This window comes from Leptonotus elevatus, chromosome 17 (genome assembly GCF_054856555.1).
Source record: "Leptonotus elevatus isolate MCC_2025b chromosome 17, RoL_Lele_1.0, whole genome shotgun sequence".
Taxonomy (NCBI): Eukaryota; Metazoa; Chordata; class Actinopteri; order Syngnathiformes; family Syngnathidae; genus Leptonotus; species Leptonotus elevatus.
The window spans coordinates 18,486,857-18,500,741 of NC_141255.1; the positions used below are offsets into that span (position 1 = coordinate 18,486,857).

Consider the following 13,885-nt stretch of genomic DNA (forward strand, 5'->3'; position numbering starts at 1 on the left):
TTATTGATCTGTAATTGCAACCAAAAAAACAACCCAAAAATTCAGAAAAATACAGGAAGTGTTATTTTGCTGAAAAAAGAGTTGTAGTATAAGCAGGAGGTCCCCCATCCATGTGTGATGTGAGTTTGGAGAAATGACGATGTACAATCACGAAGTTATTGATCTGTAATAACAACCCCAAAATTCAGAAAAATACAGGAAGTGTTATTTTGATGAAAAAATGAATTGCAGTATAAGCAGAAGGTCCCCATCAATGTGTGATGTGAATTTGAAGACATGGCGATGTGCAAATCAGTTTTTGCTTTAAAGGCAAACTTAGTGGCTTGGTGGCCCAAGCATGCCTACCTTACAATTCAGCAGTCCAGGGTTCAAATCTAGTCTCCAGCCTTCCCGTGTGGCGCTTCCATGTTCTACTGGTCCCTGCGTGGACATTCTCCAGGTACTAAAATAATGTATGCACTCCCAATAAATGTGCGCGCCACATATACAAGGGCAATACAAAATGACTATATATTTACAGATACAAGGTTATTGTATAGATTTATGTGTAATAAAAAATGAGACCGGTAAAAACAATCTGATTACTGTAGCCGATTATCTTGGATGATGTTTGAAGGGTTTAGGGATTACAATTTTAGATGAATCGGCCCTAATTTTATGCATCCTAATGAGCCCATGACACTAAACTGTACATGTGTAAAGTTTTGGTGATAGTGTGAGACTGTGTGAGGCTGTTGGCATCTGTCTCTGACAAAGGAAAGAGTTAGCAAGAACGAAGTAGCTGAAACAGCACAGTGGCACATGCATTCATGCGTCCATTCATTGACTTGAAAGCCTCGGAGGCTTTCTAGCGTATGGATATTGCTCCTGATCACATGAACATGGGGCCTTCCCGTGTGTGTGTGGGGGGGGGGGGGGGGGTGCGTGTGTGCGTGCGTGTGCTTGCGCGAGTGTGTGTGTGTTTGCCTTTTTGTATTATGAGGACATTTCACCTGAATACACACAGCGCTTCAAGGATATTTTGAATTATGAGGACACAGCCCATGTCCTCATAATTCCTTCAATGCTGAAGTGCTTCCAGGGCTGTAGAAGGTTTAAATCCAAAGTTTTAGCCAATGTCCTAGTAAACCATAATTACGTGAATTTGTGGATTTTTGTGTGTATTTGATGATGCCCCCTGTAGGCAGGTCCTTGTAATGCACCACTTCATGAATAATTCACACCAGTGTATATTTCACAGCATTTGATTGGCTGACCGTCACATGTCCCCACAATTACGCACATGTCTCCATAATTTAGTTTTTTCTCAAAATGCTGTGTATTGTGAATGTTTGTCTGTAGACGCAGAGCCTTTATTTTTTTTGCAGCCACCAATTCCTAAGTAGATAAATTAAATATTGAAATACCCTATAACATTTAATTATATATTTCAGTATTTAATTCTTTCAGTGGTTGTTTATTTGAAAATGTACAATGGTTAACAGCTGTTTATCACATCACTTTGAACAGCTGGAGGCAGAGACAGAAACTGTCAGTGCAGTACATTGATTCATCATTTAACATCCCACCCTGCCTTTACAATATAACATCTTTCTGTACACCAGTGGCCAAAAGTTTTGAGAATTACATTGATTTTCTAAAAATCTGCAGTGCTGACTTATTATTATTGTTTTTTTATGATAGCAATTTGCATGTACTCCAGAATGTTATAGTGATTAGATGAATTGCAAAGTCCCTATTTGCCATGAAAATTAAAGTAATTTCCTTTAGTGGCCTTACAAACTTTAAGTGAAGAAGGCTTCAGGGCACCCAAAAAACTGCTCCCACAGTTGATTCAGCTGCGGGATAAGAGATCACTACCAGTGTAGAGCTTGCTCAGAAATGGCAGTAAGCAGGTATGAGTTAATCTACACCCATGGTGAGGGAGTAAGATTTTTGGAGGATGGCCTGGTGTGACCAGTGAAAAAGGGAATCCATAAATACAGAATAAAATAAGGAAAAAAGAGTTAAAGTTATTTTCTCTGATTAACCCCCTTTCCAACTGTTTGCGGCATCCGGAAAAATGCTTGTCTGGAGAAGAAAAGGTGAGCGCTACCATCAGTCCTGCTTCATGCCAACAGTAAAGCATCATGTGACCATTCATTTGCAGGGTTGCTTCTAAGCCAAGGAATTGGGCTCGCTCACAATTTTGCCAAAAAACACATGCATCCATTACTAAAGTATAGTACCAAAACATCCTCGGACAGCAACTGTGTGACAACAGCAAGGTTATTTTAATTACTAAAGCAGAAAAACATTTTCGTTAATGAAAAAAAAACTTTTTAAAAAACAGAAACTGAAATCACATTTTACGGTTACAAAATTATCTATAATTCTAGCAACAATATCCTTTGTTTTCGTCTGTGGTAATTAATTTAGTATATGAGCCTTTGGGGTTAATTTTAAATGTGATATTTATTTATTTTTATTGACACTGTAAATCATACAACAATGTTCATAATCCAACGACTGAACCAATTTGTTGATTTAAATGTGATTTATTATATTGGACAGGGTACGGAAGTGACGTCATCTAGCAGCCCCGATAGAGAACCGCCCCCGGCTTTAATTACTTCACGAGACGTGATGGCGTGCAGCTGTGCTAATGAGGTAGGTTTGAAGCGCGACATTTTTCCTCCAGAAACTTGTTTCTTTTAATGTTGGTCGCTTGTGTACATTGCTCCCTCTTGCAATTTCGCGGAAATGAATTATAATGCAAGTTCAGTGTAAGTGCAGCTGAGCTTACGTTAGCATACCTAACCATCTGTTGATTATGATGGATGCAGCTAATTATTTAGAATCGCTACGCTTTTGTTAGCGACGGTTAGTATAGCAGAGCTAACCGTCTGTTGAGTAAGATAAATGCTAATTGAAAATTTTAAGAGGAAAGCAACAACAGGCTGGTTTGATAGGCTGGTTTGTGATGTGAAAATATACAATGGCTGAGTATTACCAGTGAAGTATCGGTAAATTGCTGCATTTGTGTTTACTTAAATGTGTTCTTTCAATAGAAATATTTCAGTAAAGTCTGTTAGTGTTCATTATATTTAATTTATGTAAATATTATATTTTATGTAATGTTACTGTATTTTATATTTATTGGCACATTTACTGCACACTGCACAGGCTATTATGGTACACTGAAAGTCAACTTCTGCACCAAGTTACCTATCAAACTGATTGAAACTCATTTTTTTGTATAGCTTTAGATCATTATCTTCAGTGAGATATGTCAGTCATGAGGCCACAGAGGGCAAAGAAGAGGCAGCATACTTTTCATCCTTAGGTAAAGACAAGGATGGCTTCACCATAAAATATATTAATTCATTCAAAGGTGAGTATTGGTAAAATATTCTTTAGTATGGGCCTAGTTTTCATTATTGTTACAATGATATATTTCTGTTGTATCCTTTTTTCTTTGTAAGGTCGAGGAGTGTTCAGTTCCTGCTCCTTTCAGAAGGGAGTCTTTCCTACTGAATATCGAGTAGAAGTTATAAGCAAAGAGGAACGTGAAAACAGGCTGAGAGTGTATCATGATGCCCGGAAGGTTTTCATGTTTGAATTTCGCTACAATGGAAAAACACTATGGTATGTTTATATGGTGTGTTGTCATACTTCATTTAGTTTTTTTGGGGGATATCATGCAAGGTTTGACAAAACATAAAGGATTAATTATATATTATATAATATTATACAATAAAACTTTGAACCACTGAGCCGATAGAAACACCCGACGGTAAAAATACTGGCCAACTCTTTTGTCACTGTTATGTACAAAAGCACATTATTTTCTCAATATAATTTTTTTGTTTTTATTTCATTTTTTACAATATTGTGACTTATTTTTTATTTATTTTTACATTTATCGTGAGTATCGCTAACCTCACAATGTCATGTTAATTATCATATCGTGATTTCTTATCATGACATTTGGATATTGTGTCATACATGTGACATACTATAATTACTGGTCGCACATTCATGATTACATGAAATTACATTATAGCAGTCTAGTCTTAGTAAGAATTTAATTGTATTGGTATTTTTCTATTCATCTGCCCCAGGTTTCCACTGAAGCACAACCTGATGAAGACACAGCTATCACAGACTGCGCCAAAATTGACCAGGTGACTAGATTTATTTTTGAATGTTGTTGAAATCAGTTTTCAGAAGCAAGACATTAGTGGCGGGTGGAGATACTAGGGCTGCGGGTGGAGATACTAGGGCTGCACAATATATGGCTCATGCAATATGTGTATTGCAAAGACGTGCAACAAATTAATATTGGATTGATTGTATACTTTAGTCTGAGGCTAAGCGATATGGCCAAAACATAAAATAAAAAGTATTTTAAACCAACCATCCAGCATTCTGCCACCACTTGTGCAAAATTACAACTCACAATAACATCTGGATGTAACAGAACATAATAACAGCTTTTAATAATCCAGAAGACAAAATTAAATTTCACGATTTAGCAAATTTTCAACGATTCAATTTTAAAAATGACGATTAATCAAATTAATTTGATCTATTGCCCAGCCCTACTTGAGTCTGATTTTGACCAATCAGAGACAACCTTAATTGTGCATCGCCATACAAGAGAATTGTATCGAGGAGCATTACTAACAAAAATAAGTTATTTGGAATAGACTAGACCACAATGAGCATGATTATTTTTCCGCACGTACGTGTCTTTCTTTAATTAGATTATAAAGATATATATATTAGTTCCATGTTCAATGTCAAAATAATCTCCATCACTGTATAAAACACCCATGTCGCATGTTTTGTCAATACTGTGCAGCCCTCGCAGATGCATAGTCCTCACAATGTTGTAGTTGTGAATAACTGACACTCTGAGGACAGTGTATTCATACACTGTGAGTGTAAAATAAGTTTTGAGGATTTGGAGTTACAGATACAGTCCTCACAATTCATACTCTGGTCAGGTATGGACACTCTGAGGACTGTGTATTTTCTGTTATTTGTTTCATTGTGAAAAATAGACCACCAATTTACACAACCCTGTAGTGCAGACAGATTTATTAATTAAATTTTGTAATGGCAAATAAAATGTGTTTGCATTCACAATACTTTAACCTGTTAATCGTTCTGTATGTACTGTAACTGTGTAAATGCACAGGTACAGTCTTGTGTGTTACTAAGAATTTAATTTTATATGTATTTTTCTCTTCATGTGTACCAGGTTTCAACTGTAGCACAACCTGAAGACATAGCTATCACAGACCAAGTTGACCAGGTGACTAGATTTCTTTTTGAATGTTGATGTTGAAATACGTTTTTCAGAAGCAAGACGTTGCACAATTTATAAAAAAATATCTTGTTGCACGAATGGCTCATGCAATATGTGTATTGCAAGGACATGCAACAAATTAATATTGGATTGTATACTTTAGTCTGACTTTGATCAATCAGAGACTACCTTAATTGTGCATCGCCATACGAGAGAACTGTATCGAGGAGTATTACTACCAAAAAATAACATTTGGATAAGACTAGATCACAATGAGCATGATTATTTTTCCGCATTAACATGCATTTCTTTCTTTGGATTATAAAGATATCTCTATCTCTGTTATTTGTATCTGCATAGATCTTTGTTTCACGCAACCAGAATTGCAGGCGTTTTCATTGAATTAATATAATTTAGTCAAAAGGATAAATTATGACCCATGTTTATACCTCTGTCTTTAGTTGTAAGCAGCTAAATGTTGAGCAATTGTCTCAATCTGACTCGGTAAAATAGAAAAGTATACTGTAATTGAAGGACTGTATCACACAAGATGTGTTTAAGGGGCAATGCCATAGATTAAGCATATTAAGGGAAAGTTGAAAAGAACTTTGAAGAGAGAGTTCAACAGAACCGTGAAACCGTTGAGAGGTAAACTGGAGGGGACCGCGCAGTCCGCGCGGGGGATTCAACCCGGCAGGATCGGTGGTCGTCCGGCGAGGCTCGCGAACGGTTCGTCCCGGGTGCTCGCCTGCTGCCCGCCGGGCACACTTCCCTCGCGGCGGTGGGCCGCAACCGGCTCCGGTTTGGCCTGGAAAAGCTCGGGACGAAGGTGGCGCGGGGGGACCGGCTCGGGGGCTCTGGTCCCGGTCGGTCAGGGTCAACCAAACCCCTCCCCCGCGCTCTACAGCGCTCCCCCGCTTTGACATCGCCGCTTACCCCGGGGCTGTGGGACGTACTCGCTGTGCCTTCCGGCGGAGTAAGGCGTGCGTGCGCGGGTGTGCGGGGTCTGGAGGTGGAGTTGGGGTCGCGCGGGGGGGCGTCTGGCATTTCCCCGCCTTCCCATTCGTTGCCTTTTTTTCCCTCTCATCCCGCTCCCGCCCCTCCCAGCGGACCGCCGGACGGGGCCCCCCGGCGCTGGCCGCGCGCGGACTGCCCCCAGTGCGCGCCGGCCGGGTCGCGCCGCCCAGGGCGGGGAATCAGGCTCACGTACAAAGGCCGTCAGGGGTCTGCGGTGATGTCGGCAGCCCACCGACCCGTCTTGAAACATGGGCCAAGGAGACGAACGCGCACGCGAGTCAAAGGGTCGCAGAGAAACCCCGAGACGCAATGAAAGTGAAAATAATGATGATCCGGCTTTTTTCCATGAATTTTTCTCTAAGCTGTTTGAATTAGCAGCGAACTCTACTATTATTATTGGAGGAGACTTTAACACAACCTTAAATCCATTAATAGATTGTTCTAATAAAACAACATGTATAAGGCGATCACAATCTACAAAAGTAATAGGGGAATATATGGATGACTTTGGCCTCGTCGACAGCTGGAGACTTAAAAACCCAAATAAGAAGGAATTTACCTTATTTTCTGCTGTGCACCGGTCCTTTTCAAGAATTGATTTTTTTCTTACAAATAATTCTATTGCTGATAAAACCGTTACAAAAATACATCCTATTATTATTAGCGACCATGCACCAGTCTCCCTTTCCCTACAAGTTGATTATACCTTTAAACCACCGCCTACATGGCGTTTTAACATCTCAATACTAAACGACGCAGAATTTGACAAAATTATAAGAAAAGAATGGGCAGACTTTTTGGAAATAAATGACTCTCCAGACCTATCTCCAGCTCTTCTCTGGAAAGCAGTAATTAGAGGTAAAATTATATCATATTCATCTTATAAAAAGAAACAGGATCAAAAATTAGAAAAAGACTTGGAAGATAAAATTAAACAACTGACGGATGAGTACGCAATAAACCCAAATAACCAAATATGGACTGACTTACAAAATACAAAAATACAGTTAGACGATATGTTAACTAAAAAGACAGAGTTTATAATACAACAATTGAGATACAACAACTTTGAATATAATAACAAATCAGGTAAATTTCTTGCAAACCAACTTCAACGTAATCGGGAAAATCGCTTATAACGGCTATTAAAGGGACAACTGGTGAATGTACACAATCACCAGAAGAAATTAATCAAATTTTTTATAATTATTATCACAACCTATACTCAGAAACTAATAAACCTAACCCAGAGCATATTGAGGCATTCCTCAGTAGCTTAAATATACCTCAGGTAACTACTGAATATAAAGATATGTTAGATGCACCACTTACTATAAACGAGTTGTACAGTGCTCTAGATAGTATGCCAAATGGCAAAGCACCTGGCCCGGATGGTTATCCGGCTATATTTTTAAAGCACTTCTGGTCAATGCTTGCTCCACTATTCTTAAGAGTAGTAACAGAAATTAAAACTAATGGTCACATACGCCCACACATGAATACAGCAGCAATTAAACTTTTATTAAAGCCAGAAAAAGACCCCACCCTTCCATCAAGTTACCGTCCGATTTCACTAATTAACACTGATATTAAAATAATCACTAAGGCTTTTACATCTAGATTAGAAACAGTAATCCCGACAATCATTCATAGCGACCAAACAGGCTTTATTAAAGAGCGTCACTCTACTAATAATATTAGAAGGCTCTTTAACCTTATTAGAATGTCACAGCGGCATGATAAAAAGGCAGTTATTATATCATTGGATGCAGAAAAAGCTTTTGATAAAGTTAACTGGTCCTTCCTCTTTGCTGTTTTAAATAAATTTGGCTTTGGGAAGTCATTTATTCACTGGGTGTCAGTATTATATGATTCTCCTAAAGCTACTGTTACTACTAATGGGATTATATCTAAGAGTTTTACTCTACAGAGAGGCACAAGACAGGGATGCCCACTGTCGCCTTTATTATTTGCAATATTTATTGAACCGCTTGCATTAGCCATACGCCAGGAAAGAATGATTCAAGGGATTCACTCTGGGGTAACAGAACATAAAATTAATCTATATGCCGATGATATTTTACTTTATTTAGAAAAGCCTGCTATTTCGTTAGGGTAAGTATTTAACTTAATAACTAAATTCTCACAGTTATCAGACTATTCTATTAACTGGACAAAATCAACACTTCTACCTATTACAGAAAATTCATGGGACCCTGCAAGCCAGGACCCATACTACTCATTTCCTATAGGTAATTTAAAAATACTTAGGCATAAAAATCTCACCTAAATTAACTGATTTAGTTCATTTAAATTTCACTCCACTTCTGGATAGCATTTATAGTGACTTGGAGCGCTGGAATAATCTTCCTATTTCTCTAATAGGACGAATAGCCACTATTAAAATGAAAGTTTTACCCAAAATAAACTATTTTTTCTCAATGATTCCATTTAAACCTACGGCTAACTGGTTCCAGTTGTTGGACTCAGCCGTTACAAAATTTTACTGGAAAAAAAAAAGAAGCAAAGATTAGTCTATCTACTCTTCAGAAAAATAAATCCAAAGGAGGTCTAGAGGCACCAAATTTTATGCACTATTATATAGCCAACCAGCTACAATATATTATTTTATGGGCACAACCCAATAGAGATACTAACTGTTGGCTGGAACTAGAACAGAAGGATTGTAATAACCTCAGACTCCTAGATTTACTCTTTATTACAACATCGATTAAGCGACATAACTGCTTTAAAAATCCAATGATTTCCGCCACCCTGACTGCCTGGTGGAAGGCACTAGAAATGACAAAAGCCCAAGTGGAGCCCAGCGGGCTTTCTCCCCTATGGCATAACCCCGACTTTCAAATTAACAACCAATCGTTTTATTTGAATGTGTGGGAGCAGAAAGGAATTACACATCTCCACCATCTCTTCTCAGATAATATGTTTATATCATATACATCCTTGCTCCAAAAATACAAAATAAAAAACGGAAACTTTTTACATTATTTGCAAGTTAAAAGTATGATAAATAAACAAATTCCAACACTCCAGGGTACGCTCCAACCGCCTGTTTTAGCTAAAGATATTACCAAGCTTTCTCCGACAACAACAAAAAAACTCTCAAAAATATATAAGTTACTTTCATATACTGATAAAACGTCTTTACCCATCTCAAAATGGGAAACAGACTTGTCTATAGCTCCGGAATCTGTCTTTTGGATTCAAGTTTGTGAAAATGTTTTTAAAATGACAAAACACACAAATTTACAACTTATCCAATATAAAATTATTCACAGAACATACATTACTCAATATATGATGAAGAAAATGGGACTCTCAGACTCCGACATTTGTCTCCAGTGTTTACAAAACACTACAGACACTTATTTTCATGCTTTATGGTTATGTACTCCGGTTATGTGTTTCTGGACTAAAGTCTTAGAAAAACTTTCCGCTGTCTTGGACTGTAGGATACCGTTCTCTCCAAACTTGTGTTTGCTAGGTGACTTAACAACAATTGACTTACCACATAAACAATTTCAATCTATACTTGTAGCCCTTACTATCGCAAAAAAAACAATTCTTGTTAACTGGAAAAATAAACAAACTTTGAATATCGACCAATGGTCTAACCTCCTCATAAATCATATTTTAATGGAAAAAATATCTGCCTCAAATAAAAACCAAATGTCAAAATTTAAAGAAACATGGTCTACGTATATAGAATTTTTTAACCTAAACTTGGATCTTAATTCTGCCTGTTAGCGAGAGCCACAGCAGCGTTATAACTTGCATTGATGTTTCTGTATTAGGCAATTTGTAACTAATGGTTGTGTTTCTATAGTCAGGAACCCGTCTGCTGCCAGCGGGATCGAGCGGATTCACCTCCGATGGGCACCAGGGGTTGATATTCGGATTCACGGCATGCCAGTGGGTTAATTCTGTGGGTGCTGTCCCCCCTGGCTGGGCGTGGGCGGGTCTGCCCCTCTGTTGGCTGCTGGGTGGCGGCTGCGTCTTGGCCGTTCCCTGGGTTTCTTGGGGGGTGCTGCGTTGCAGGGCTTTCCCTGGTGTCGGGGCGGCGCCGTTCCGGCGCGGTCCGTCGCTCTGGGCCCGGCGACGCGGCCTGTGGGCCGCCGGGGTGCCCGGTGGTTCCCTCTCCCCTCCCCCTTCCTCCCCCTTGCTGCCTCTCCCTCCTCGCCTCTCCCCGCCCGTCCTCCGCCTCCCTGTCCCTTCTCCCTCGTCACCCTTCCTCCTCCTCTCCCCCTCTCTCTGCGGCCCTGCCGCTGCCCCCTGCCCTTCTTGTCGTCTCCTTCCCCCCTCCCTTCCCCCTCTCCGGTACGCCTTCCTTCCCCTCCCCTGGGCCGGGGGCTCCATCCATGGCCCGGGTCTCGGTGCTATGGCCCGGGTCTCGGTTCTACGGGGGCCGGCGGGGGTGGCTGGGGTTTGATGTCATGCCCGCCCTGCTCCAGTGGGCGTCCTGGCACCTCGGGCGGGACCCAGTATCCGGGGGACGAGCCCTATCGCCCCGCCGGACGGGTCCCATATGCCCGCCGGGGTCCCGGTGGGGTGGGTGGGGGCTTGGTGGGCCGGTGCGCCTCCTGCCCCCGCCCGGTTGGGGAGGGCCCCGCTGGTCGCTCCTCTTAACTCACTACACTAGGTTTGCACAATACACTTTTATAGACATATAGGGCACATAACACACTTTGGGGGGTGGGGTAGGGTGGAAACACCGTCTTCACCCTACAACTCCCCTCCAATTTTAATACACCACACAACTTGTGGGGGTGCCATCGGTTGGGGGCCGCAGTATAGAGCAGTGCTGCGGTCCCCTGTCCGTGTCCCCGCCCTATCTATTTTTTTTAATGCACCACATACACTCAGTAACATACTTGGGAGGCGGGTGGATCGGAGCGTGGGAATATCATTTCCATCGGCTCCGGTTCACCTGCTCCTAATTTTAATGCACGACACACACACACACTTGTATATACACTGGGTGGGGTCACATTCACGGTTTAGGGGTAGAGTTCGCCAGTCGGCGAGCTGGCGGACTCAGTAACAGGGGTTAACTTTCACAGAGAACGCTGGGGTGACGACCGGGGCCTTCCCCCGCTGGGCCTGGGGTTCGGGGGTGTCGGCCGCCCTCCGGTGCCCCCATCTCCCCCTTCTGCCCCCGGTGTTCCGTCCCTCCACACGGCGGGGGGTGGGGTGGGCGCGGCTGCCCTCTCCGCTCCGCTGTCCGGCCCCTCTTCGGCGCCGGTGCCTGGGTGCGGGTGGTCCCTGGGGGTCGGGGGTTGGGGGGCTGCCGGTTGGTCGGGGTGGGGTCGGGGGGGGTGGCTTTGTTGGGGGGGGCGGTGGTGGGGGTTGCGGGGTGGGGGTGCTGGGGGTGGGGGGTGTCTGGGGGATTGGGGACCTGGGGCTGGGTTGGGGTGGGGGGCGTGGGGGTTGCGGTGGTTGGGGGCCGGTGAAGTGCCTGGCGGGCCTGCAGTGCCCCGTTCTGCTGCGTTGGGTTGGGGGCGCGGGCCGTGTTGGGGCGGGGAGCGCTCCTGCTCCTGGGTTTGCTCTCCGGCCGGTGGCCCTGGCGGGGCCCGGGGGTCGTCCTTTGGCGCTGCCGCGGCCTGGGGGGCCCTGAGGTGTTGCGCTTGCTCTGTTCCGGCGGGGGTCGATGGCTCCCCTCTTTGGTGGAGATTTTCATGCATGCCAGATCCACCACACCAGCATCTACCGAAACTCAGACACAATCTGTTTCCTCCTCAGGTCATTGAATCGGTGGAGGCTGGTGTCTGCGGATCTCACGCGGCTTCGTCTGTCCTTCCTTCCTTTTCTCGGTCTCTCCTTTGGTCTCTTGAGGCCTCCCTGATTTTATGTTTTTTGGATTTGTTGGGGTCTGGATGTTTCTTGGGCTGGGGAGGAGTTCTGGTGGGGGGTGTCTGGTCGGTGCTGGATTTCACCTTCCTTGGTTTTCTTTGGTCCCCTCGGGTCTCCTGGTGTTCGGTTTAGGTGAATGGTATGAGATTTTTTCTAATAGGTTTTCTGGTGAGCTAACAAATACACGCACGCACGCACGCACATACACATACTCACCCACACACACACACACACAAAAATAAAAAATAAAATAAAAAAAATAAATAAAAAATAAAAGAGCAATGATGATGACATTTCCGAATGAACAATACTGAGCTCTTAGAAAAGAAAAAAAGAAGAAAAAAAAAAAAAAAGGAGTGGAGCCTGCGGCTTAATTTGACTCAACACGGGAAACCTCACCCGGCCCGGACACGGACAGGATTGACAGATTGACAGCTCTTTCTCGATTCCGTGTGGTGGTCGTGGCCGTTCTTAGTTGGTGGAGCGCTTTGTCTGGTTAATTCCGATAACGAACGAGACTCCGACATGCTAACTAGCTACGCGGCCCCCGAGCGGTCGGCGTACAGCTTCTTAGAGGGACAAAGTCTCCCCCCCCTGGCCCCCGCCGTCCGCGCGCGGGGCAGGGGGGGAGCGCCCGGCGGCGCCATCCCCCAGAACTCCTTAACCCCCTCCCTTCTCGAAACCTGGCAACCTACAAAACAACCAAACTCTATACGACTCTTAGCGGTGGATCACTCGGCTCGTGCGTCGATTAAGAACGCAGCTAGCTGCGAGAACTAATGTGAATTGCAGGACACATTGATCATCGACACTTCGAACGCACCTTGAGGCCCCGGGTCCCTCCCGGGGCCACGCCTGTCTGAGCGTCGCTTCGCAATCGATCGGGAAAACAGGGGGTGGGAGGACCCGTCCTCCCGCGGCTGGGGCCGTCGCGGGCCGCCCTTCCGAGGCGCGGCCCTCGTGCCCCCAATTGCAGACCTAGCGCCGCGCCTTTCCCCCCCACCGTCCCTCCGTCTCCGCGCGTCCCGCGGGGCACTTCGCGGCTGCCGGTGGAGGACTCCCTTCTCCCCTCGCGCAGCCCGCGTCGCGGCCCCCGGGTCCACGGTCCAGGCAGGCATGGCGGCGGGGGGATGGGGGTTTGCCGGCGCGAACTCCTCATCCCCACAGCGAACGCGGCTTTCTCGGCCGCCCGCTAACCCCTAACTCGGCTCCGACCTCAGATCAGACGAGACGACCCGCTGAATTTAAGCATATTACTAAGTGGAGGAAAAGAAACGAACCAGGATTCCCCCAGTAGCGGCGAGCGAAGAGGGAGGAGCCCAGCGCCAAATCCCCGCCCGTTGGAGGGCGCGGGAAATATGGCGTACGGAAGGTCGCTTTGCCCGGCGCCGCCCGGTAGGGGCCCGAGTCCTTCTGATGGAGGCTCCGCCCGAGGACGGTGTGAGGCCGGTAACGGCCCCCGGCGCGCCGGGGCGCGGCCTTCTCGGAGTCGGGTTGTTTGGGAATGCAGCCCAAAGCGGGTGGTAAACTCCATCAAAGGCTAAATACAGGCACGAGACCGATAGTCGACAAGTACCTTAAGGGATACCTCTTGTTAAATGCTTCTTCTCATCTTTCGAATAAATGTGGTGACTAGATTTATAATAATCTTTAGGTTCTAATTGCTTTTCTAGTTTGCTCCAGCATCTGGCACATATCCCG

At 44.3% G+C, this 13,885-nt stretch overlaps 1 long non-coding RNA gene and 1 other non-coding gene across 3 annotated transcripts; both read left to right on the forward strand.

Annotated features, from left to right (window-relative positions):
• Window positions 1-2,551: 2,551 nt before the first annotated feature.
• On the forward strand, window positions 2,552-11,508 carry LOC147160308 (uncharacterized). Of its 2 annotated transcripts, XR_015090582.1 has the most exons (6): window positions 2,552-2,649; window positions 3,243-3,373; window positions 3,465-3,627; window positions 4,104-4,166; window positions 5,249-5,302; window positions 10,161-11,508. It is a non-coding gene; the product is annotated as an uncharacterized LOC147160308 (long non-coding RNA). The 2 variants fall into 2 exon arrangements; XR_015090581.1 differs by lacking the exon at window positions 10,161-11,508 and having other exon boundaries at window positions 5,249-5,568.
• A 1,391-nt stretch (window positions 11,509-12,899) lies between these two features.
• LOC147160309 (5.8S ribosomal RNA) lies at window positions 12,900-13,053 on the forward strand. Its single transcript, XR_015090616.1, has one exon. It is a non-coding gene; the product is annotated as a 5.8S ribosomal RNA (ribosomal RNA).
• Window positions 13,054-13,885: the final 832 nt, after the last annotated feature.